Source organism: Pristiophorus japonicus, chromosome 15 (assembly GCF_044704955.1).
Source record: "Pristiophorus japonicus isolate sPriJap1 chromosome 15, sPriJap1.hap1, whole genome shotgun sequence".
In the NCBI taxonomy this organism is placed as follows: domain Eukaryota; kingdom Metazoa; phylum Chordata; class Chondrichthyes; family Pristiophoridae; genus Pristiophorus; species Pristiophorus japonicus.
In genome coordinates this window covers 116,966,988-116,990,358 of record NC_091991.1, presented here as the reverse complement: position 1 = coordinate 116,990,358, position 23,371 = coordinate 116,966,988, and the positions used below count along the sequence as shown (strand labels likewise).

Sequence of the window (23,371 nt, the reverse complement as noted above, 5' to 3'; positions counted from 1 at the left end):
TCAGAAAGATAGACAAGAAGGGAAAGGAGGTGGGGTAGCTCTGTTAATAAAGGATGATATCAGGGCAGTTGTGAGGGATGATATTGGCTCCAATGAACAAAATGTTGAATCATTGTGGGTGGAGATTAGAGAAAGTAAGGGGAAAAAGTCACTGGTCGGCGTAGTTTATAGGCCCCCAAGTAATAACTTCACGGTGGGGCGGGCAATAATCAAGGGAATAATGGAGGCATGTGAAAAAGTAATGGCAGTAGTCATGGGGGATTTTAACCTACATATCAATTGGTCAAATCAAATCGCACGGGGTAGCCTGGAGGAGGAATTCATAAAATGCATACGGGATTGTTTCTTAGAACAGTATGTAACAGAACCTACAAGGGAGCAAGCCATCTTAGATCTGGTCCTGTGTAATGAGACAGGAAAAATAAACGATCTCCTAGTAAAAGATCCTCTCGGAATGAGTGATCACAGTATGATTGAATTTGTAATACAGATTGAGGGTGAGGAAGTTGTGTCAGAAATGAGCGTACTATGCTTAAACAAAGGGGACTACAGTGGGATGAGGGCAGAGTTGGCTAAAGTAGACTGGAAACAAAGACTAAACGGTGGCACAATTGAGGAACAGTGGAGGACTTTTAAGGAGCTCTTCCATAGTGCGCAACAAAAATATATTCCAGTGAAAAAGAAGGGCGGCAAGAGAAGGGATAACCAGCCGTGGATAACCAAGGAAATAAAGGAGAGTATCAAATCAAAGACCAATGCGTTTAAGGTGGCCAAGATTAGTGGGAAACTAGAGGATTGGGAAAATTTTAAGCAACAGCAAAGAATGACTAAAAAAGCAATAAAAAAAAGGGAAGATAGATTACGAAGGTAAACTTGCGCAAAACATAAAAACAGGTAGTAAAAGCTTTTACAGATATATAAAACGGAAAAGAGTGACTAAAGTAAATGTTGGTCCCTTAGAAGATGAGAAGGGGGATTTAATAATGGGAAATGTGGAAATGGCTGAGACCTTAAACAATTATTTTGCTTCGGTCTTCACAGTGGAAGACACAAAAACCATGCCAAAAATTGCAGGCCACAGGAATGTGGGAAGGGAGGACCTTGAGACAATCACTATCACTAGCGGGGTAGTGCTGGACAGGCTAATGGGACTCAAGGTAGACAAGTCCCCTGGTCCTGATGAAATGCATCCCAGGGTATTAAAAGAGATGGCGGAAGTTATAGCAGATGCATTCGTTATAATCTACCAAAATTCTCTGGACTCTGGGGAGGTACCAGCGGATTGGAAAGCAGCTAATGTAACACCTCTGTTTAAAAAAGGGGGCAGGCAAAAGGCTGGTAACTATCGGCCGGTTAGTTTAACATCTGTAGTGGGAAAATGCTTGAAACTATCATTAAGGAAGAAATAGCGGGACATCTGGGTAGGAATAGTGCAATCAAGCAGATGCAGCATGGATTCATGAAGGGGAAATCATGTTTAACTAATTTACTAGAATTCTTTGAGGATATAACGAGCATGGTAGATAGAGGTGTACCGATGATGTGGTGTATTTAGATTTCCAAAAGGCATTCGATAAGGTGCCACACAAAAGGTTACTGCAGAAGATAGAGGTACGCGGCGTCAGAGGAAATGTATTAGCATGGATAGAGAATTGGCTGGCAAACAGAAAGCAGAGAGTCGGGATAAATGGGTCCTTTTCGGGTTGGAAATCTCTGGTTAGCGGTGTGCCACAGGGATCGGTGCTGGGACCACAACTGTTTACAATATACATAGATGACCTGGAAGAGGGGACAGAGTGTAGTGCAACAAAATTTGCAGATGACATTAAGATTAGTGGGAAAGCGGGTTGTGTAGAGGACTCAGAGAGGCTGCAAGGAGATTTGGATAGGTTAAGCGAATGGGCTAAGGTTTGGCAGATGGAATACAATGTCGGAAAGTGTGAGCTCATCCACCTTGGGGAAAAAAAACAGTAAAAGGGAATATTATTTGAATGGGGAGAAGTTACAACATGCTGAGGTGCAGAGGGACCTGGGGGTCCTTGTGCATGAATCCCAAAAGGTTAGTTTGCAGGTGCAGCAGGTAATCAGGAAGGCGAATGGAATGTTGGCCTTCATTGCGAGAGGGATGGAGTACAAAAGCAGGGAGGTCCTGCTGCAACTGTATAGAGTATTGGTAAGGCCGCACCTGGAGTACTGCGTGCAGTTTTGGTCACCTTACTTAAGGAAGGATATACTAGCTTTGGAAGGGGTACAGAGACGATTCACTAGGCTGATTCCTGAAATGAGGGGGTTACCTTATGATGATAGATTGAGTAGACTGGGTCTTTACTCGTTGGAGTTCAGAAGGATGAGGGGTGATCTTATAGAAACATTTAAAATCATGAAAGGGATAGACAAGATAGAGGCAGAGAGGTTGTTTCCACTGGTAGGGGAGACAAGAACTAGGGGGCACAACCTCAAAATACGGAGGAGCCAATTTAAAACCGAGTTGAGAAGGATCAGCCATGATCTTATTGAATGGCGGAGCAGGCTCGAGGGGCTAGATGGCCTACTCCTGTTCCTAATTCTTATGTTCTTATGTTCTTAACTCAATATTGATATGGGGCAAAGCCACACAGACCAGAACAAAGCCAATCTGTGCTGCATTAATGAGCTCAGAAAAGGATGGCAGTAGGAATGGTTACTCACAGATTTGCTGGAAAGTTTGTGAAATCAGGCCTACCAAGAGTCACACATTCAGTGGGACCCTCATATGGGAGATCATTCTTTCCCAGTCCCCTCCACAGGTCTCTTGGTGCGTAGAGACTGCAGTCTGTGTTGGTATTTCTCTTGCTTCAGGCCCTTTAGTATTACTGCTCTCTATGATAGAATAGTCCTGTAACCACAACTGTCAATTGAGAGAAAAACAGAGGAAAGAAAGTGAAAGACAGCGAAGAGAGAATAAGAAACAAGACAGAAGAATACATTAAAGTAGCTTGGCCTCCCTGTGGCACATGTCACAGAGGCAACGCACCACTTTTAACCATATTTATGTTCCTGGCACAAGTGGTCAGCTCAGATATACACTCACAACTGATAATCTCATACAAGTGCTAAAGATGCAAGTTGCTGTTTTCTCTCTCTCTTTCTGTCATTCTCTCTCTCAACAGGGTGCTAGATGAAAACAGGATAAGGCTTGGCTAACACATTGCCCATCAGTGAATAACCTGTGCTCAAGTATCAAGAATGGCCACGTGGGTGAGGTACCAGATGGCAGTCAGCCTTGATGCAGTTGTACACTAAAGCCTGTAACATCAGGACAGACAGGGAGAAAAGTATAAGGGGGAAACATGCAGGTATGCATCCATGCTTGTCTGGTGATTGTCATGAACTCAGAAAAGAGACCGGGAGACATCTGGAGGGGACTGGGAAAGGCTCCCACTGAATGTGTGACTCTTGGTAGGCCTGGTTTAGCACTCTTAAACGATTCAGCAGATCTCTAAATGGCCATCCCTACTGCCATCATTTTCCGAGCTCAGAGAAGAGACTCGTAGACTGAGGTAGTCTAAGTCTCCAACGCCACAAAGAATCGCCTTTCAATCTGTCAGGCCTGTAATCACAATACACTTCATAACAAACTTGTTATCGGTTAAAGACTATCGTGTTTTGCTAATCCTACATTCCAAAATCTAATTACTTTACTTAAATTACAACCTGTCCCGATGTTATCCTGTGGTATTACTTCCGCCACATCTAATGGGCATATTTAGAAAACACACCTAATTATAGTCTATGGATTGAAATTACAAGGTCTTTCAAGAGCTGGTGTATTAGTCATGCTTTCGCCTGCCAGCCCACAGAAGCTAATCATTTCAGAAAAAGAGTGCCTCATCTACTGACAGTCTCAATGTGTGCAGAAAATTTCCCCGCTTAGAAAACTCACATTGAAATCTGCTACAAAAAAATGATGGTCTAATTAATAGGCTGTGAATAACAACTGAGAGTTCAAGTGATTATTAACCACACAGGAATAAATATAAAGGGTTCGAAGGAATGAGACACCGAACAGCTTATTGGACTGAAACCAATGGAAACAAGAGGATTAAGGGTCTCTGGAAACAACAGAGAACCTACTACAAATAAAGAGTACTCATCCTAAAATATTGTAGGGAAGGATAATATGAACCTGAACCTGACCGATGGTTGCTACAGCAAACGACAGTGCAATCACAACTTATTAAAAGAATAATTGCCACAGGATGGCTGGGGTGTGAAACATAAATGTCACACTAGTGCAGTATGAGGCGCTCTTCTGGCATTGTGGCTGATGAACATTGATGGGATAATCTAGAGGGAGCTTTACTCTGTATCTAACCCGTGCTGTAGCTGCCCTGTAAGTGTTTGATGGGACAGTGTAGAGGGAGCTTTACTCTGTATATCAAAACAGATAGAAAGAGTGGCTAAAGCAAATGTTGGTCCTTTAAAGAATGAGACAGGGGAATTAATAATGGGAAACAGAGAAATGGCAGAGACGTTGAACAAATATTTTGTATCGGTCTTCACGGGAGAAGATACTAAAAACATCCCAATAGTGGATAATCAAGGGGCTATAGGGAGGGAGGAACTTAATGCATTCACTCTCACCAAAGAAGTAGTATTCAGTAAAATAATGGGACGAGAGGTGGACAAGTCCCCTGGGCCTGATGGCCTGCATCCTAGGGTCTTAAAAGAAGTGGCTGCAGAGATAGTGGATGCATTGGTTGTAATCTACCAAAATTCCCTGGATTCTGGGGAGGTCCCAGCGAATTGGAAAACCACAAATGTACCGTCCCTATTTAAAAAAGGAGGCAGACAGAAAGCTGGAAACTATAGACCTGTTAACCTAACATCTGTCATTGGGAAAATGCTGGAGTCCTTAATTAAGGAAGCAGTAGCGGGACATTTAGAAAATCATAACACAGTCAAGCAGAGTCAACATGGTTTTTATTGTGTTCCTAACACAGATGAGACTGCACACAGGGAGGTTAAAGTAACAGTGACCTCAGTCTTTATTAAGACACTCCAGAGTGAGGAACAGGCCTTAGGGGGCCGGTTTATATACAGTGCTCCCAAGGGATGCTGGGATCCCTTGGGACTTCAGGGGATGCACGCCCTGGTGGCAGAACATGGGAGTGCATGCTTTACAGATACACAACATCACACCCCGCCAAAGTCAAAGTGAAAACTATTTACAAGGTGAGACGGTCGAGAGCCTTTCTTTCCCTGGTGGACTGTCTCGGTACAAATGTCTGTTCTGGTATGTTGGCTGTGCCCTCGCTGGGCTGGCGTGTTGTTGGCCCTGCAGGGCTGCTGGGTGAGCCTGGCCTTGCTGGGCTGTTGGGTGTGATGGGTTCGATTCCCTGGTCCGGGGTGGTGTTGTTGATCCTTTGGGTGTATGTTGTGAGCTTGAAAAAGTGGTGTCTGCTGTGGGTTGTTCAGGGCAGTCTGTGAGCTGCAGCCTCGTTTGGTCCAGGTGCTTTCTGCAAATTTGTCCATTGTCTAGTTTGACTACAAACACCCTACTCCCTTCTTTAGCTATCACCCTGCCCGCGATCCACTTGGGACCATGTCCATAGGGTAATTCAGATCAATTTCCCGTGACACAGAGGCGCAACCATCGTTTACATTTTGTTGCTGCCGCCTGCTCTCTACCTGATCATGCAGGTTGGGGTGAACCAACGAGAGTCTGGTTTTAAGTGTCCTTTTCATGAGTAGCTCAGCCAGGGGCACCCCTGTGAGCGAGTGGGGTCTCGTGCGGTAGCTGAGCAGTACTCGGGACAGGCGGGTTTGGAGTGAGCCTTCTGTGACTCGTTTAAGGCTCTGTTTGATTGTTTGTACTGCCCGCTCTGCCTGCTCATTGGAGGCTGGTTTAAAAGGGGCCGAGGTGACATGTTTGATCCCATTGCAGGTCATGAATTCTTTAAATTCGGCACTGGTGAAACATGGCTCGTTGTCACTGACCAGGCTGTCAGGCAGGCCGTGGGTGGCAAACATGGCCCTCAGGCTTTCAATGGTGGCGGTGGCGGTGCTTCCCGACATTATTTCACATTCAATCCATTTTGAAAAAGCATCCACCACCACCAGGAACATTTTACCGAGAAACGGGCCATCATAGTCGACATGGACTCTTGACCATGGTCTGGAGGGCCAGGACCACAAACTTAGTGGTGCCTCTCTGGGCACTTTGCTCAACTGAGCACACACATTGCATTGCTGTACACAGGACTCTAAGTCAGAGTCGATACCGGGCCACCACACGTGGGATCTGGCTATCGCTTTCATCATTACAAGACCCGGGTGTGTGCTGTGGAGATCCGAGATGAACGTCTCCTTGCCCTTTTTGGGTAGCACTACATGGTTATCCCACAACAGGAGTCTGTCTGAATCGACAGCTCGTCCTTTCACTGCTGGAACAGCTTGATTAGCTCTTGCATTTCAATGCGGATGCTGGCCCAGCTCCCATGCAGTACACAGTTTTTTACTAGGGACAGCAGAGGATCTTGGCTGGTCCAAGTCCTAATCTGGCGGGCCGTGACAGGTGATTTAGCATTTTCAAACGCTTCCATGACCATCAACAAGTCTGCGGGCTGCGCCACCATCAACAAGTTTGCAGGCTGCACCATTTCCACCCCCGTGGTGGGCAATGGTAGCCGACTGAGGGCATCCGCACAGTTCTCGGTGCCTGGCCTGTGGCGGATGGTATAGTTATACGCTGATAGCGCGAGTGCTCACCTTTGTACGCGGGCTGAGGCATTGGTATTTATCCCCTTGTTTTCAGCGAACAGGGATATGAGGGGCTTGTGATCGGTTTCCAGCTCAAATTTGAGGCCAAACAGGTACTGACGCATTTTCTTTAACCTGAAATGTTAGTTTGTTTTAATACACACACGACTCCGTACGACGACGCATCACATGCTAGCACAAGTCTTTTACACGGGTTGTACAATACAAGCAGCTTGTTGGAGCATAAAATGTTTCTGGCTTTCTCTAAAGCAATTACTTGGTTTTTTCCCCATACCCAGTTCTCACCTTTACACAATAACACATGTAAGGGCTCTAAGAGGGTGCTTAATCCCGGTAAGAAGTTACCAAAATAGTTGAGCAGTCCCAGGAACGACCGCAGCTCCGTGATGTTCTGTGGCCTGGGTGCATTCCTGATAGCCTCTGTCTTGGCGTATGTGGGCCGAATGCCCTCCGCCGTATCTTTCGCCCCAAAAACTCCACTTCTGTTGCCATGAAGATGCTTTTCAACCTCTTCAGCTGCAGCCCTACGTGATCCAGTCGCTGGAGGACCTCCTCCAGGTTTTGTAGATGCTCGACGGTGTCCCGACCCGTAACCAATATGTCGTCCTGAAAAACCGTGCGTGGTACCGACTTGAGTAGGCTCTCCATGTTTCTCTGGAAGATCGCTGCAGCCGACCGAATTCCAAACGGGCATCTGTTGTAGATGAACAGTCCCTTGTGCGTGTTGATGCAGGTGAGGCCCTTCGAAGACTCCTCCAGCTCCTGCGTCATGTAGGCCGAAGTCAGGTCGAGCTTGGTGAACTTCTTGCCTCCTGCCAGCGTCTGCCTATTGGGTATTGGTCCTGTAGTGAGAAACGATTAATAGTTACTTTATAATCACCGCAAATCCTGACCGTGCCATCACTTTTGAGTTCTGGTACAATCGGGCTGGCCCACTCGCTGAATTCCAATGCGGAGACAATGCCCTCGCGTTGCAGCCTGTCCAGCTCGATTTCCACTCTCTCCCTCATCATGTGAGGTACCGCTCGCGCCTTGTGGTGAATGGGTAGTGCCTCTGGGACCAAGTGGATCCGCACCTTCGCCCCGGAAAATTTTCCAATGCCTGGCTCAATAAGGGAAGGAAATTTGTCAAGAACCTGGGTACATGAGGCCTCAGCGACATGTGATAGCACTCGGATATCATCCCAGTTCCAGCGGATTTTGCCCAGCCAGCTCCTTCCAAGCAGTGTGGGGCCATCGCCCAGGACAATCCAGAGTGGCAGTTCATGCACCGTGCCCTCATAGGTGACCTTGACCATGGCACTGCCCAGGACAGTGATAAGCTCTTTGGTGTACATTCTTAGTTTCGTGTGGATGGGGCTCAGGGCTGGTCTGAGTGCCTTGTTGCATCACAGTCTCTCAAACATCCTTTTACTCATGATGGATTGGCTAGCGCCAGTGTCCAGTTCCATGGCTACGGGTAAGCCATTCAATTTTACCTTTAGCATTATAGGTGGACATTTTGTCGAAAATGTGTGCACCCCGTGTACTTCAGCATCTGACTCCTCTCTCTGTGGCTCACAATTGCTATGATCCACCATGGACTGATTTTCCTCTGGCATGTGGTGGTTAGCAATTTTTGCAGACCTTAAGCTCGTCTGCAAGCTCGTTGGAGGTGCTCCATTGTTCCACAGCTCTTGCAAACATATCCTTTGAAGCGGCATGAATAGGCTGAATGGAAGCCTTCACAATGCCAACAAGGTGTGATATGCCTTGCATTCATCCTTTGTTGCGGATTCTGAGTCATCTGGGTCACCTGAGGCCTGCTGGCAGTTGCAGACTCGTTTCTGTCCTGTACATTTCTGCTCGCAAAAACAGTTCCAGTTAATTTATGAACATTGCTAGCACTGGTGTGCTGAGAGACTTGTTTGGCGTTATCACTGGTGGACATAAACGCCTGTGCTATCGCAATGGCCTTACTGAGGGTCGGTGTCTCGGCAGTCAAAAGTTTTCGTAGGATAGTCTCGTGGCCAATGCCCAGTACAAAAAAGTCTCTGAGCATTTGCTCCAGGTAGCCATCAAACTCACATTGTCCTGCAAGTCACCTTAGCTCGGCGACGTAGCTCGCCACTTCCTGACCTTCAGATCGCTGGCACGTGTAGAACCGATACCTTGCCATCAGCATGCTCTCCCTCGGGTTAAGATGCTCCCGAACCAGTGTACACAGCTCCTCATATGACTTATCTGTGGGTTTCACCAGAACCCAAAGATTTTTCTTGAGGCTGTAGGTCAGTGCCCCGCAGACCGTGAGGAGGACCGCTCTCCTTTTTGCAGCGCTTCCTTCTCCGTCCAGCTCGTTGGTTACAAATTACTGGTCTCGCCGTTTGACATAGGTTTCCCAGTCCTCACCCTCCGAGAACTTCTCCAGGATGCCCCCAGTTTGCTACATCTTTGCGTTGGATTTGTATACTCGTCGCCAGTTATTGTGTTCCTGACACAGATGAGACTGCACACAGGGAAGTTATAGTAACAGTGACCTCAGTCTTTAATAAGACTCTCCAGATTGAGGGACAGGCCTTTGGGGCCAGCTTATATACAGTGCTCCCAAGGGATGCTGGGATCCCTTGGGACTTCAGGGGATGCACTCCCTGGTGGTGGAACATGGGAGTGCTTGCTTTACAGATGCACAACAGTTTTATGAAAGGGAAATCATGTTTGACAAATTCGCTGGAGTTCTTTGAGGATGTAATGAGCAGGGTGGATAAGGGGGAACCATTTGGATTTCCAGAAAGCATTCGATAAGGTGCCACATAAAACGCTACTGCACAAGATAAAAGTTCACGGGTTTAGGATTAATATATTAGTATGGATAGTTAAAACAGAGAGTTGGGATAAATGGGTCATTTTCCGGTTGGCAAACAGTAACTAGTGGGGTGCCGCAGGGATTAGTTCTGGGGCCTCAACTATTTACAATCTATATTAATGACTTGGATGAAGGGACAGAGTGTAATGTAGCCAAGTTTGCTGATGATATAAAGCAAACTTGGCGAGCAAATAATGAGGAGGACACAAAAAATCTGCAAAGGAATATAGACAGGCTAAGTGAGTGGGCAAAAATTTGGCAGATGGGGTATAATGTGGGAAAATGTGAGGGAGGTTATCCACGTTGGCAGAAAAAATAGAAAAGCAAATTATAATTTAAATGGAGAAAAATTGCAAAGTGCTGCAGTACAGAGGGACCTGGGGGTTCTTGTGCATGAAACACTAAAAGTTAGAATGCAGGTACAGCAAGTAATCAGGAAGTCTAATGGAATGTTGGCCTTTATTGCAAGGGGGACAGAGTATAAAAGCAGAGAAGTCCTGCTACAACTGTACAGGGTAGTGGTGAGGCCACACCTGGAGTACTGCGTACAGTTTTGGTCTCCGTATTTAAGGAAGGATATACTTGCATTGGATGCTGTTCAGAGAAGGTTCACTAGGTTGATTCCGGAGATGAGGGTGTTGACTTATGAAGATAGGTTCAGTAGGTTGGGCCTACACTCGTTGAAGTTCAGAAGAATATCGAAACATATAAGATAATGAGGGGGCTCGACAAGGTGGATGCAGAGAGGATATTTCCACTCATAGGTGAAACTAAAACTCGGAGGCATAGTCTCAGAACAAGGGGCCGCCCATTCAAAACTGAGATGAGGAGGAATTTCTTCTCTCAGAGGGTTGTAAATCTATGGCATTCTCTTCCCCAGAGAGCTGTGGAGGCTGGGTCATTGAATATATTTAAGGTGGAGATAAATAGATTTTTGAGCGATAATTGCAAGAAAATTGCAGGGAGCAGCATCAGCCCTTATACATGGCCTTTTTCGATCTTACAAAGGCCTTTGACACTGTCAACCGTGAGGGCTTATGGAGCATCCTCCACTGTTTTGGATGCCCCCAAAAGTTTGTCAACATCCTTCGTCTGCTCCATGACGACATGCAGGCCGTGATCCTTACCAGCGGATCCATTACAGACCCATTCCACGTCTGAACCGGGGTCAAACAGGGCTGCGTCATCGCTCCAACCCTCTTCTCAATCTTCCTCGCTGCCATGCTCCACCTCACAGTCAACAAACTCCCCGCTGGAGTGGAACTAAACTACAGAACCAGTGGGAAGCTGGTTAACCCACGCCGCCTCCTGGCCAGGTTCAAGATCACCCCAACTTCTGTCATTGAGTTGCAGTACACGGACGACGGCTGCGTCTGCGCACATTCTGAGGCTGAACTCCAGGATATAGTCGATGTATTCACCGAAGCATATGAAAGCATGAGGAAAAGAGTGTTCGAGACGAGGCCCTTAAACCTACCACCAAGCTCATTGTCTACAGGGCTGTAGTAATACCCGCCCTCCTATATGGATCAGAGGCATGGACGATTGCAGAAGACACATCAAGTCGCTGGAGATATATCACCAACAATGTCTCGGCAAGATCCTGCAAATCCCCTGGGAGGACAGGCGCACCAACATCAGTGTCCTCGCCCAGGCTAACATTCCCAGCCTTGAAGCACTGACAACACTCCATCAGCTTCACTGGGCAGGCCACATAGTTCGCATGCCAGACATGAGACTCCCTAAGCAATTGTTCTATGCGGAGCTCCTTCATGGCAAACGAGCCAAAGGTGGGCAGCGGAAACGTTACAAGGACACCCTCAAAGCCTCCCTGGTGAAATGCAATATCACCACTGACACCTGGGAGTCCCTGGCCGAAGACCACCCTAGGTGGAGAAAGTGCATCCGGGAGGGCGTTGAGCTCTTCGAATCTCAACACTGCGAGCATGAAGAGGTCAGGTGCAGGCAGCGGAAGGAACATGTGGTAAATCAGTCCCACCCTCCCCTTCCCCCAACGAATGTCTGGCCCACCTGTGACAGGATCTGTGGCTCTCGTATTGGACTGTTCAGCCACCAAAGAACTCACTTTAGGAGTGGAAGCAAGTCTTCCTCGATTCCGAGGGACTGCCTATAATGATAAATAAAGGGTTATGGGCAGCAGTCAGGGAAGTGGAACTGACCCCATGATCAGATCAGCCATGATCTTATTAAATGGTGGAGCAGGTTCGCGGGGCCAAATGGCCCACTCCTGCTCCTGTTTCGTATGTTCTTATGTTCTTATGTATCTAACCCAAGCTGTACCTGCCCTGGGAGTATTTGATGGCAGAGTGTAGATGGAGCTTTACTCTGTTTCTAATCCATGCTGTAAGTGCCTTGGGAGTGTTTGATGGGACAGTATAGAGGGAGCTTTACTCTGTATCTAACCCGTGCTGTACCAGCCCTGGGACTGCTTGATAGGACCGTATAGAGGGAGCTTTCATCTGTATGTAACCTATGCTGTATCTGCCCTGGGACTGTTTGATGGGACAGTGTAGAGGAAACTTTACTCTGTAACTATCCTATGCTATACCTGCCTTGGGAGTGTTTGATGGGACAGTGTAGAAGGAGCATTCATCTGTATCTAACCCGTGCTGTACCTACCCTGAGAGTGTTTGATGGGATAGTGTTGAGGGAGCTTTACTCTGTATCTAACCTGTGCTGTGCGTGCCCTGAGCGTGTTTGATGGAACAGTGCAGAGGGAGCTTTACTCAGTATCTGATTTGTGCTGTACCTGCTCTGGGTCAATCTTTGTCGCTGCCATGCTCCACCTCACAGTCAACAAGCTTCCTGCTGGAGTGGAACTAAACTACAGAACCAGTGGGAATCTGTTCACCCTTCGTTGTCTCCAGGCCAGGTCCAAGACCACCCCACCCTCTGTCGTTGAGCTATAGTATGCGGACAACGCCTGCGTCTGAGCACATACAGAGGCTGAACTCCAGGACATAGTCAACATATTTACTGAGGCATACGAAACCATGGGCCTTACGCAAACATCCATGAGACAAAGGTCCTCCACCAGCCTGTCCTCGCCGCACAGCATTGCTCCCCAGTCATCAAGATCCATGGCGGGGCCCTGGACAATGTGGACCATTTCCCATACCTCGGGAGCCTCTTATCAACAAGAGCAGACATTGATGTCGTGATTCAACACCGCCTCCAGTGTGCCAGTGCAGCCTTCAGCCGTCTGAGGAAAAAAGAGTGTTCGAAGACCAGGCCCTCAAAACTGCGACCAAGCTCATGATCTACAGGGCTGTAGTAATACCCACCCTCCTGTATGGCTCAGAGACATGTACCATGTACAGTAGACACCTCAAGTCACTGGAGAAATAGCACCAATGATGTTTCTGCAAGATCCTACAAATCCTCTAGGAGGACAGATGCACCAATATTAGCGTCCTCGACCAGGCCAACAGCCCCAGCAGTGAAGCGCTGACCACACTTGATCAGCTCCGCTGGGCAGGCCACATTGTCCACATGCCAGACATGAGATTCCCAAAGCAAGCGCTCTAGTCGGAACTTCTTCACGGCAAATGAACCAAAGGTGGGCAGAGGAAATGTTACAAGGACACCCTGAAAGCCTCCCTGATAAAATGCAACATCACCACCGACACCTGGGAGTCCCTGGCCAAAGACCGCCCTAAGAGGAGGTAGTGCATCCGGTAGGGCGCTGAGCACCTCGAGTCTCGTCGCCGAGAACGTGCAGAAATCAAGCGTGCGGCAAATCTGTCCCACCCTCCCTTACCCTCAATGACTATCTGTCCCACTTGTGACAGGGACTGTGACTCTTGTATTGGACTGTTCAGCCATCTAAGAACTCATTTTAAGAGTGGAAGCAAGTCTTCCTCAATTCCGAGGAACTACCTATGATGATGACCTGCCCTGGGAGTGTTTGATGGGATAGTGTAGAGGGAGCTTGACTCTGTATCCAACACATGCTGTATCTGCGCTGAGAGTGTTTGATGGTACAGTGCAGAGGGAGCTTGACTCTATATCTAACCCAGTGCTGTACCTGGCCTGAGAGTGTTTGATAGGACAATGTAGAGGGAAGCTTGACTCTGTATCTAACCCCGTGCTGTACCTGTCCTGAGAGTGTTTGATGGGACAGTGTAGAGGGAGCTTGACTCAGTATCGAAGCCCATGCTGTACCTGTCCTGAGAGTGTTTGATAAGAGGGGCCTGCAACTGCAACAAATGAAACTCATCACATTGAACACCTCTTTCCGATCTACTAACTTTTACTATTTAGTCCCAGATTCCTCCCAAACTGTATCACCTCACATTTCGACACATTGAGCAGACACCTATCTCTATCTAATAACCTGTGACCTCTTAGAAATATAGAAACATAGAAAATAGGTGCAGGAGTAGGCCATTCGGCCCTTCTAGCCTGCACCGCCATTCAATGAGTTCATGGCTGAACATGCAACTTCAGTACCCCATTCCTGCTTTCTCACCATACCCCTTGATCCCCCTAGTAGTAAGGACTACATCTAACTCCTTTTTGAATATATTTAGTGAATTGGCCTCAACAACTTTCTGTGGTAGAGAATTCCACAGGTTCACCACTCTCTGGGTGAAGAAGTTCCTCCTCATTTCGGTCCTCAATGGCTTACCCCTTATCCTTAGACTGTGACCCCTGGTTCTGGACTTCCCCAACATTGGGAACATTCTTCCTGCATCTAACCTGTCTAAACCCATCAGAATTTTAAACGTTTCTATGAGGTCCCCTCTCATTCTTCTGAACTCCAGTGAATACAAGCCCAGTTGATCCAGTCTTTCTTGATAGGTCAGTCCTGCCATCCCGGGAATCAGTCTGGTGAATCTTCGCTGCACTCCCTCAATAGCAAGAATGTCCTTCCTCAGGTTAGGAGACCAAAACTGTACACAATACTCCAGGTGTGGCCTCACCAATGCCCTGTACAACTGTAGCAACACCTCCCTGCCCCTGTACTCAAATCCCCTCGCTATGAAGGCCAACATGCCATTTGCTTTCTTAACCGCCTGCCGTACCTGCATGCCAACCTTCAATGACTGATGTACCATGACACCCAGGTCTCGTTGCACTTCCCCTTTTCCTAATCTGTCACCATTCAGATAATAGTCTGTCTCTCTGTTTTTACCACCAAAGTGGATAACCTCACATTTATCCACATTATACTTCATCTGCCATGCATTTCCCCACTCACCTAACCTATCCAAGTCATTCTGCAGCCTCATAGCATCCTCCTCGCAGCTCACACTGCCACCTAACTTAGTGTCATCTGCAAATTTGGAGATACTACATTTAATCCCCTCATCTAAATCATTAATGTACAGTGTCAACAGCTGGGGCCCCAGCACAGAACCTTGCGGTACCCCACTAGTCACCGCCTGCCATTCTGAAAAATACCCACTTACTCCTACTCTTTTCTTCCTGTCTGACAACCAGTTCTCAATCCATGTCAGCACACTACCCCCAATCCCATGTGCTTTAACTTTGCACATTAATCTTTTGTGTGGGACCTTGTCGAAAGCCTTCTGAAAGTACAAATATACCACATCAACTCGTTCTCCCTTGTCCACTCTACTGGAAACATCCTCAAAAAATTCTAGAAGATTTGTCAAGCATGATTTCCCTTTCACAAATCCATGTTGACTTGGACCTATCATGTCCCCTCTTTCCAAATGCGCTGCTATGACATACTTAATAATTGATTCCATCATCTTACCCACTACCGATGTCAGGCTTACCGGTCTATAATTCCCTGTTTTCTCTCTCCCTCCTTTTTTAAAAAGTGGGGTTACATTGGCTACCCTCCACTCCATAGGAACTGATCCAGAGTCAATGGAATGTTGGAAAATGACTGTCAATGCATCCGCTATTTCCAAGGCCACCTCCTTAAGTACTCTGGGATGCAGTCCATCAGGCCCTGGGGATTTATCGGCCTTCAATCCCATTAATTTCCCCAACACAATTTCACGACTAATAAGGATTTCCCTCAGTTCCTCCTCCTTACTAGACCCTCTGACCCCTCTTATATCCGGAAGGTTGTTAGTGTCCTCCTTAGTGAATACCGAACCAAAGTACTTGTTCAATTGGTCCGCCATTTCTTTGTTCCCCGTTATGACTTCCCCTGATTCTGACTGCAGGGGACCTACGTTTGACTTCACTAACCTTTTTCTCTTTACATATCTATAGAAACTTTTGCAATCCGTTTTAATGTTCCCTGCAAGGTTCTTCTCGTACTCCATTTTCCCTGCCCTAATCAAACCCTTTGTCCTCCTCTGCTGAGTTCTAAATTTCTCCCAGTCTCCAGGTTCACTGCTATTTCTGGCCAATTTGTATGCCACTTCCTTGGCTTTAATACTATCTCTGATTTCCCTTGATAGCCACGGTTGATCCACCTTCCCTTTTTTATTTTTACGACAGACAGGAATGTACAATTGTTGTAGTTCATCCATGCGGTCTCTAAATGTCTACCATTGCTCATCCACAGTCAACCCCTTAAGTATCATTCGCCAATCAATCCTAGCTAATTCACGCCTCATACCTTCAAAGTTACCCTTCTTTAAGTTCTGGACCATGGTCTCTGAATTAACTGTTTCATTCTCCATCCTAATGCAGAATTCCACCATATTATGGTCACTCTTCCCCAAGGGGCCTCGCACAACGAGATTGCTAATTAATCCTCTCTCATTACACAACACCCAGTCTAAGATGGCCTCCCCTCTAGTTGGTTCCTCGACATATTGGTCTAGAAAACCATCCCTTATGCACTCCAGAAAATCCTCCTCCACCGTATTGCTTCCAGTTTGGTTAGCCCAATCTATGTGCATATTAAAGTCACCCATTATAACTGCTGCACCCTTATTGCATGCACCCCTAATTTCCTGTTTGATGTCCTCCCCAACATTACTACTACTGTTTGGAGGTTTGTACACAACTCCCACTAACGTTTTTTGACCTTTGGTGTTCTGCAATTCTACCCATATAGATTCCACATCATCCAAGCTAATGTCCATTCTAACTATTGTATTAATCTCTTCTTTAACCAGCAATGCTACCCCACCTCCTTTTCCTTTTATTCTATCCTTCCTGAATGTTGAATACCCCTGGATGTTGAGTTCCCAGCCCTGATCATCCTGGAGCCACGTCTCCGTAATCCCAATCACATCATATTTGTTAACATCTATTTGCACAGTTAATTCATCCACCTTATTACGGATACTCCTTGCATTAAGACACAAAGCCTTCAGGCTTGATTTTTTTAACACCCTTTTTCCTTTTAGAATTTTGCTGTACAGTGGCCCTTTTTGTTTTTTGTCTTGGGCTTCTCTGCCCTCCACTTTTCCTCATTTCCTTTCTGTCTTTTGCTTTTGTCTCCTTTTTGTTTCCCTCTGTCTCCCTGCATTGATTCCCATCCCCCTGCCATATTAGTTTAACTCCTCCCCAACACCACTAGCAAACACTCCCCCTAGGACATTGGTTCCGGTCCTGCCCAGGTGCAGACCGTCCGCTTTGTACTGGTCCCACCTCCCCCAGAACCGGTTCCAATGCCCCAGGAATTTGAATCCCTCCCTGCTGCACCACGCTCAAGCCATGTATTCATCTGCGCTATCCTGCGATTCCTACTCTGACTAGCACATGGCACTGGTAGCAATCCCGAGATTACTACTTTTGAGGTCCTACTTTTTAATTTAGCTCCTAGCTCCTTAAATTCGTTTCGTAGGACCTCATCCCTTTTTTTTACCTATGTCGTTGGTACCAATGTGCACCACGACAACTGGCTGTTCTCTCTCCTTTTTTAGAATGTCCTGCACCCGCTCAGAGACATCCTTGACCCTTGCACCAGGGAGGCAACATACCATCCTGGAGTCTCGGTTGTGACCGCAGAAACGCCTATCTATTCCCTTTACAATTGAATCCCCTATCACTATCGCTCTCCCACTCTTTTTCTCCCCTCCTGTTCAACAGAGCCAGCCACGGTGCCATGAACTTGGCTGCTACTGCCCTCCCCTGATGAGTCATCTTGATGTTACATACACTCCTCATCACAGTTAACCACACTCTCATCTTTGATTCATCTGAAAATGTTGATATTATATCCCTATTCTCAAGTGCAGATCATTTCTACATATTGAGAAGAGCATTGGCCACAACAGTAACTCCTGGGGAGACATCACTGTTTACATCCTTGTAGTCAAACTAATATCCATTGACCACTGTCTCTGTTTTGTAACTTTTAAGCAATTTCACATTCCATGCTGTCACACTCCCTTTGGTACCATTAATTTTTTCAAAAAACCCTCAATGTGGCACAAATTAGCATGAGTCAGGACTCTTATGAGATTGAGAGCACATTGTTGGGACATTTTCGATGAAGCTTTGCTCTGTACTTAATCATACTCAACCTGAGCTGGAATGCGTAATGGTGTCTCTAGAGGGAGCTTTACTTTGTATCTAACCTGTGCTGTGCCGGCCTTGGGAGTGTTTGATGGGACAGTGTAGAGGAAGCTTTACTCTGTATCTAACCCGTGCTGTACCTGCCCTGGGAATGTTTGATGGGATGGTGTAGAGGGAGCTTTACTCTGTATCTATCCCGTGCTGTACCTGCCCTGGGAGTGTTTGGTGGGACGGTATAGAGAGAGATTTACTCTGTATCTAACCCGTGCTGTACCTGCCCTGGGAGTGTTTGATGGGACCGTGTAGAGGGAGCTTTACTCTATATCTAACCCGTGTTGTACCTGCCCTGGGAGTGTTTGATGGGACAGTGTAGAGGAAGCTTTGCTCTGTATCTAACCCATGCTGTACCTGCCCTGGGAGTGTTTAATCAGAGGAGGCAGTAACTGCAACAAGTGAAACTGTCTTCAACTATTTGGCACTGACAGTGTTAACAGAACCCATCAAGAGGACAATGGGGAATCAGGGTTCACACATCCCATAGTAATCAGATGTCTCTGACTGATTCCACAGTACATGAACTAAACTACACCCCGCCCTCCAGATTCAGCCTCCACACCCCAAAAATAACTCTGCCAAGTTGAGGCAATCCCCACAAAACACACCAGTGGCAAATTGATGGCAGACGCACTGGGATTCCAGAAATGAGAAAAAGCTGATGTTCAGCATAAACAGGATGTGGAGATTTTTCCACAGGACAGTGCAACAATATTTTCCCAGACTAATAATCGGGATCAATGAGATGTGGGACAGACGGAGAGACATAGAGATGCACTAAAAACAGCTCTGTCACAGTGGCAGCAGACAGACAGCAGTTCTTTTCAAATGACATAGTGACTAATTTTTGTGATTTTTTTTCTTCTGACAAGAACATTACCCACGTCTAGCATCAATGACGCCAGCCAAGGGACTGCTGTACATGCTGTAGACAGAGGATGGAAACAATGTGATTTGCATTCCTCCATGCTTGAGAGGGATAACTGCATACAGGCACATTGGATTGAAATGTGTGTGATTTAGTTTGAAGAGGGAGTCTCATCAGCAGCACCCTTACTACTGGAGTCTCACCATCAGGACCCTTTTTAAAGAGGGCTTTGTATCAGGACCTCCTTAAAGTAGTTTCACATTCAGGGCCCTCTTTGAAGAGAGCTTCTTCACATCAAAGGCTTTAAAAAGGGAGTCATCATCAGGACCACTTTTAAAGAAGGATTCTACTCATCAGGACTACTTATGTAGAGGGAGTTTCAATGTCTCGATCCCTTTAAAAATAATCTTATTATCAGAATGCCTTTTAAAGAAGGATTTTCTCCATCAAGCCATCATTTATTATAGTTTGAAGAGACCAATCACACAAATGGCAGCGTTAATATTCAGATATGCTCCGATAATGGTACCCTTGATTAATATTACACAGAATTAGAAGAAATTGTTTTTCTTTTGTGTGGATAATATATGGACCAGAGTTCTATCAGGAATAATGAACAGATTAACAATTAACTTGTTAAAAAAAGTTTTGGATGAATATTTTATGCAATAATGGGATTGAGTGCCGTAGTATAGAGACAAACAAACGCTCTCTATGAAACACCATTCCTCAGTCTTGTTGGGACTATGGGAATGCCATCTATAAAATGGAGCCCAGCAGAGTGGAATTCTGCAGATTGTAAAATATGATTGACATCTTGGAGTTCTCACTCAATTACATACAGGAAATTTCACAAAGTTTTCTCTTGGAAGTTTCATCTGTGGTCATTCAACTCCCTCAAGCCATTAGCCTCTCTGTACGATAGTATATTATATAATACTGCATTGTATCATACTACACTATACTGTACTATATTAGACAATACTGCACTTATTCTGCATTATACCATACTATACAATACTACACTATAGTACAGGTACACTGCACTATACTATATTAAGTTATGTGGAGAGAATAGAGAAGGTGGGATTGTACTCCTTAGAGAAGGTTAAGGGGAGATTTATTAGAGGTGTTCAAGATTATGAAGGGTTTTCATAGAGTAAATAAGGAGAAACTGTTTCCACTGGCAGGAGGGATGGTAACCAGAGGGCACAGATTTAAGGTGATTGGCAAAAGAACCAGAGAGGAGATGAGGAAAAATTTTTTTACACAGTGAGTTGTTGTGATCTGGAACGCAGTGCCTAAAAGGATGGCGGATGCAGATTCAATAGTAACTTTCAAAAGGAAATTGGACAAATACTTGAAAAGGAAAAAATTGCAGGGCTATGGGGAAGGGCAGGGCTGTGGGATTAATTGGATAGATCTTTCAAAGAGCTGGCACAGGCACAATGGGCCGAATGGCCTCCTTCTGTGCTGCAAAATTCTATGATTCTATACGGTGTTATATTACACTATACTATATTAGATGTTACTATACTGTACTATACTACAAGAAAGAACTTCAATGCAAATAGCCTTTCTCATCCTCAGGTTTAGGGATCCCAAAGTTTCATAACGTGACTGCTGAAGTTTGACCAGCTAAAATCAGCAGCCTACCATTGCATTGTACCTCCTAATACTTGTGCAATTAGGACCACCGTGCCCACTAGAGTATTGGTTTTGCAAGGTTAATTGGAACTAACTGGGCAAATACTGCCTCACATTAACAGGTCTAACCCTCCAGGACTCATTATTGAGCCAGGCTAGCTGATCAAACCACAACAGATGCCCCAAAGTATTGTCTGGCTCAGGGATTGGAGTATCAAAATAAGGTTTACTTGGTACTGATCTTCCAGGTAAGTTACCTTGGAACCATCTCAACTTTAAAATCCCCCTGCTGACATCCCCTCCACCCCCACAAGGACAGTCATTGGTCTACAAAGGAAGATAGAGGGAAAAAGAGGGAAATATATAAATGGGTTCAGGTCAAGTAAGGTGGAGCATACATTAGGTGGAGGGAGGGAAACGAGAATGAAATTCACACCTCACTGGTTTCAATATCTCAGTGCTATACCAAAGGGTTGCTTTACTGAGCAGGACAGCTTGAGACATTTAATACTTGTTCAAATAAAAATGGCTCAGAAAGATAGTGGTTGAGCATGGCACTATTTGCTGTGCATTTGGCTCTCAATGGGGAACTCAGCTCTTAGCTTTCACCAGTGGTTATAAACCATAAACCATTTAGACCACATAAAATGAAAGAGATTGTACAACACATATCCAGTTAGATTCAAAGCCTGTCCTTAAAGTTAACATAAATCTTTACTGCAGAACCAGTGTGAGAAAATAAGTGATTTGGACTTGTGGTAGTTTCCATTTCATATGTGTTCACAAACCAGTAGGATGCACTACTTCATATAAAAGGCCAGTGCTGATAGATGGGCGGGAAAGAGTATGTCAACAGAAAGCACTGCTGAAAGTCAGGTCGTTTTAGTGCACACATAGGAAGGGTAGGTTGCAGAGTGAAGTTTAGTAGTCAGAAATGTAAATTCAGATTACTTTATTCAAATTTTTTTTGTTGATTTTGTGAAGTTGAGAAATGTTAAAGCTGGGGAACAGAACATGCACAATCTCAGGTACCCTGATTCAACATGAGATGCTTCCATACTGCTCAAACAAAGTTCCTCAGTCCTAACCTCAGAAGAACATTCGATTGCACCAGTGTGATATTTTTCCATCTACCACGCCAACCATCTGAAGGTGTCTCGAAGTGAAACTGGCAATTTAGTGCCCGTTAGTGATAATCTTGTACTACATGCTCATGCTAATTTCACATTTTGAACTTTACAATATAGAACAATATGAACATGTAACACTATGGGCTCAATTTCTCCAGTGATTTGCGCCGTTTTTTTTGGCGTGCGCCACTTTTTTTGGTCTAAGTTACAAAATCCAAGTTTCTCCAATCTGTGTGCGCCAGCATAACTCAGTTATTTTTGGTTCAGTTTTTTTTTGCATAACTTGATATCTGCGCCAGTCTTTCACAATTATAAAAGTTTGGTCAATTTAAATTTCTCCGAGGACGGTGCATGTGACCACTCCCGAAAAACCTTTTGGGCACTTAAGAGAAACCAGCACACTTTAAAAAATCGGCACAGAAAGACGCCATTGTTTTTATGCGAAGTTTTGGAGGGAGTCAAGAACGTAGAAATATCCATAATCAAGCTTAAATTTTTAAAACTTAAAATGCAGGAAATGGAAGTTTAATGGAATTCTTTAAGTTTTCATTTTTTTTAAACTGACACACCACCACCGAACATCTCTAAATCGGGCTCGAGGGTCAGAGCATTGGCCGGCAGAATCGGTCCCTGGCCTGGACACAGGGGCCCGGGGCTCAGCTTGAAAAGAAGTCCAGGGGGATGGGGGGGCTGTGTGGAAAGCGAACGGAAGGCATGAGAAGCCTACACCACACATCAAATAGAGCCCGCGGGGCGGGGGGGGGGGAGGGGCTGGCTGTGGAAGGCGAAAGGAAGGCATGAGAAACCTACACTATGCATCAAATGAAGCCTGGGGGGGTTTCCCGATCATTGCGCCTGCTCAGACCTGGGTGTGGTACATACTAGGGTGTCAACCTTGGGGAGAGAGAACAAAGAAGCATGTCCTGCCTGCCATTTTGAGCTTCTTGCAAAGGTATAATTTAATCATGGGGGCAATATTGACAATGCCATGCCTCGTGCAAGCCTTCTGCATGATGGTGCTGCGGAGGACACAATTGATTCGACGTCAGAGCACATAGGGTGATGGGCAGGAGGCCTTACCCACGTCGGGTATATTGAGACAGGCGTTCGTACCTGTACCTGAGTGAAGCAGACTGTGTCAGAAGGCTGAGTTTCCACAAAGAAGTTGTAACTGGGATCTGTGAGTTAGTAAAAGCAGACCCTCAACCTAGAAGCGTCAGGAGGACTGCTTTGTCAGTTGAAGTGAAGGTAACAGCTGCACTTTCATTTTATTCATCTGGATCGTTCCAGGCTACAACTGGGGATGTGTGCGCCATTTCTCAACATGCAACATATATCTGCATTCGGCAGGTGACTGCTGCACTATATGCCTGGAGGAATGACTACATAAAGTTTCCCATGACTGCCCAGGCATGCGTGAAAGGGCTGTGGGCTTCTCCAGGATTGCTGGCTTCCCAAAGGTACAGGGCTGCATTGATTGTACCCATATCACCTTTCAAGCAGCTTTGGAGGATTCCGAGATGTACAGGAACAGAAAAGGCTTCCACTCCATTAATGTGCAACTCGTGTGTGACAACATGCATCGCATCATGATGTGTTCATTCTACGCGAGAACGCTATATCTGCCATGTTTTAGCAGCAGCCAGA

The 23,371-nt window shown here is 45.8% G+C and overlaps 1 protein-coding gene across 1 annotated transcript in view; it reads right to left on the bottom strand.

The window, feature by feature from the left end:
- Positions 1-23,371, bottom strand: part of LOC139225844 (ankyrin repeat and fibronectin type-III domain-containing protein 1-like) — a 1,527,386-nt gene that overhangs the window by 959,174 nt on the left and 544,841 nt on the right. The gene's annotated exons all lie outside the window — the stretch shown is intronic.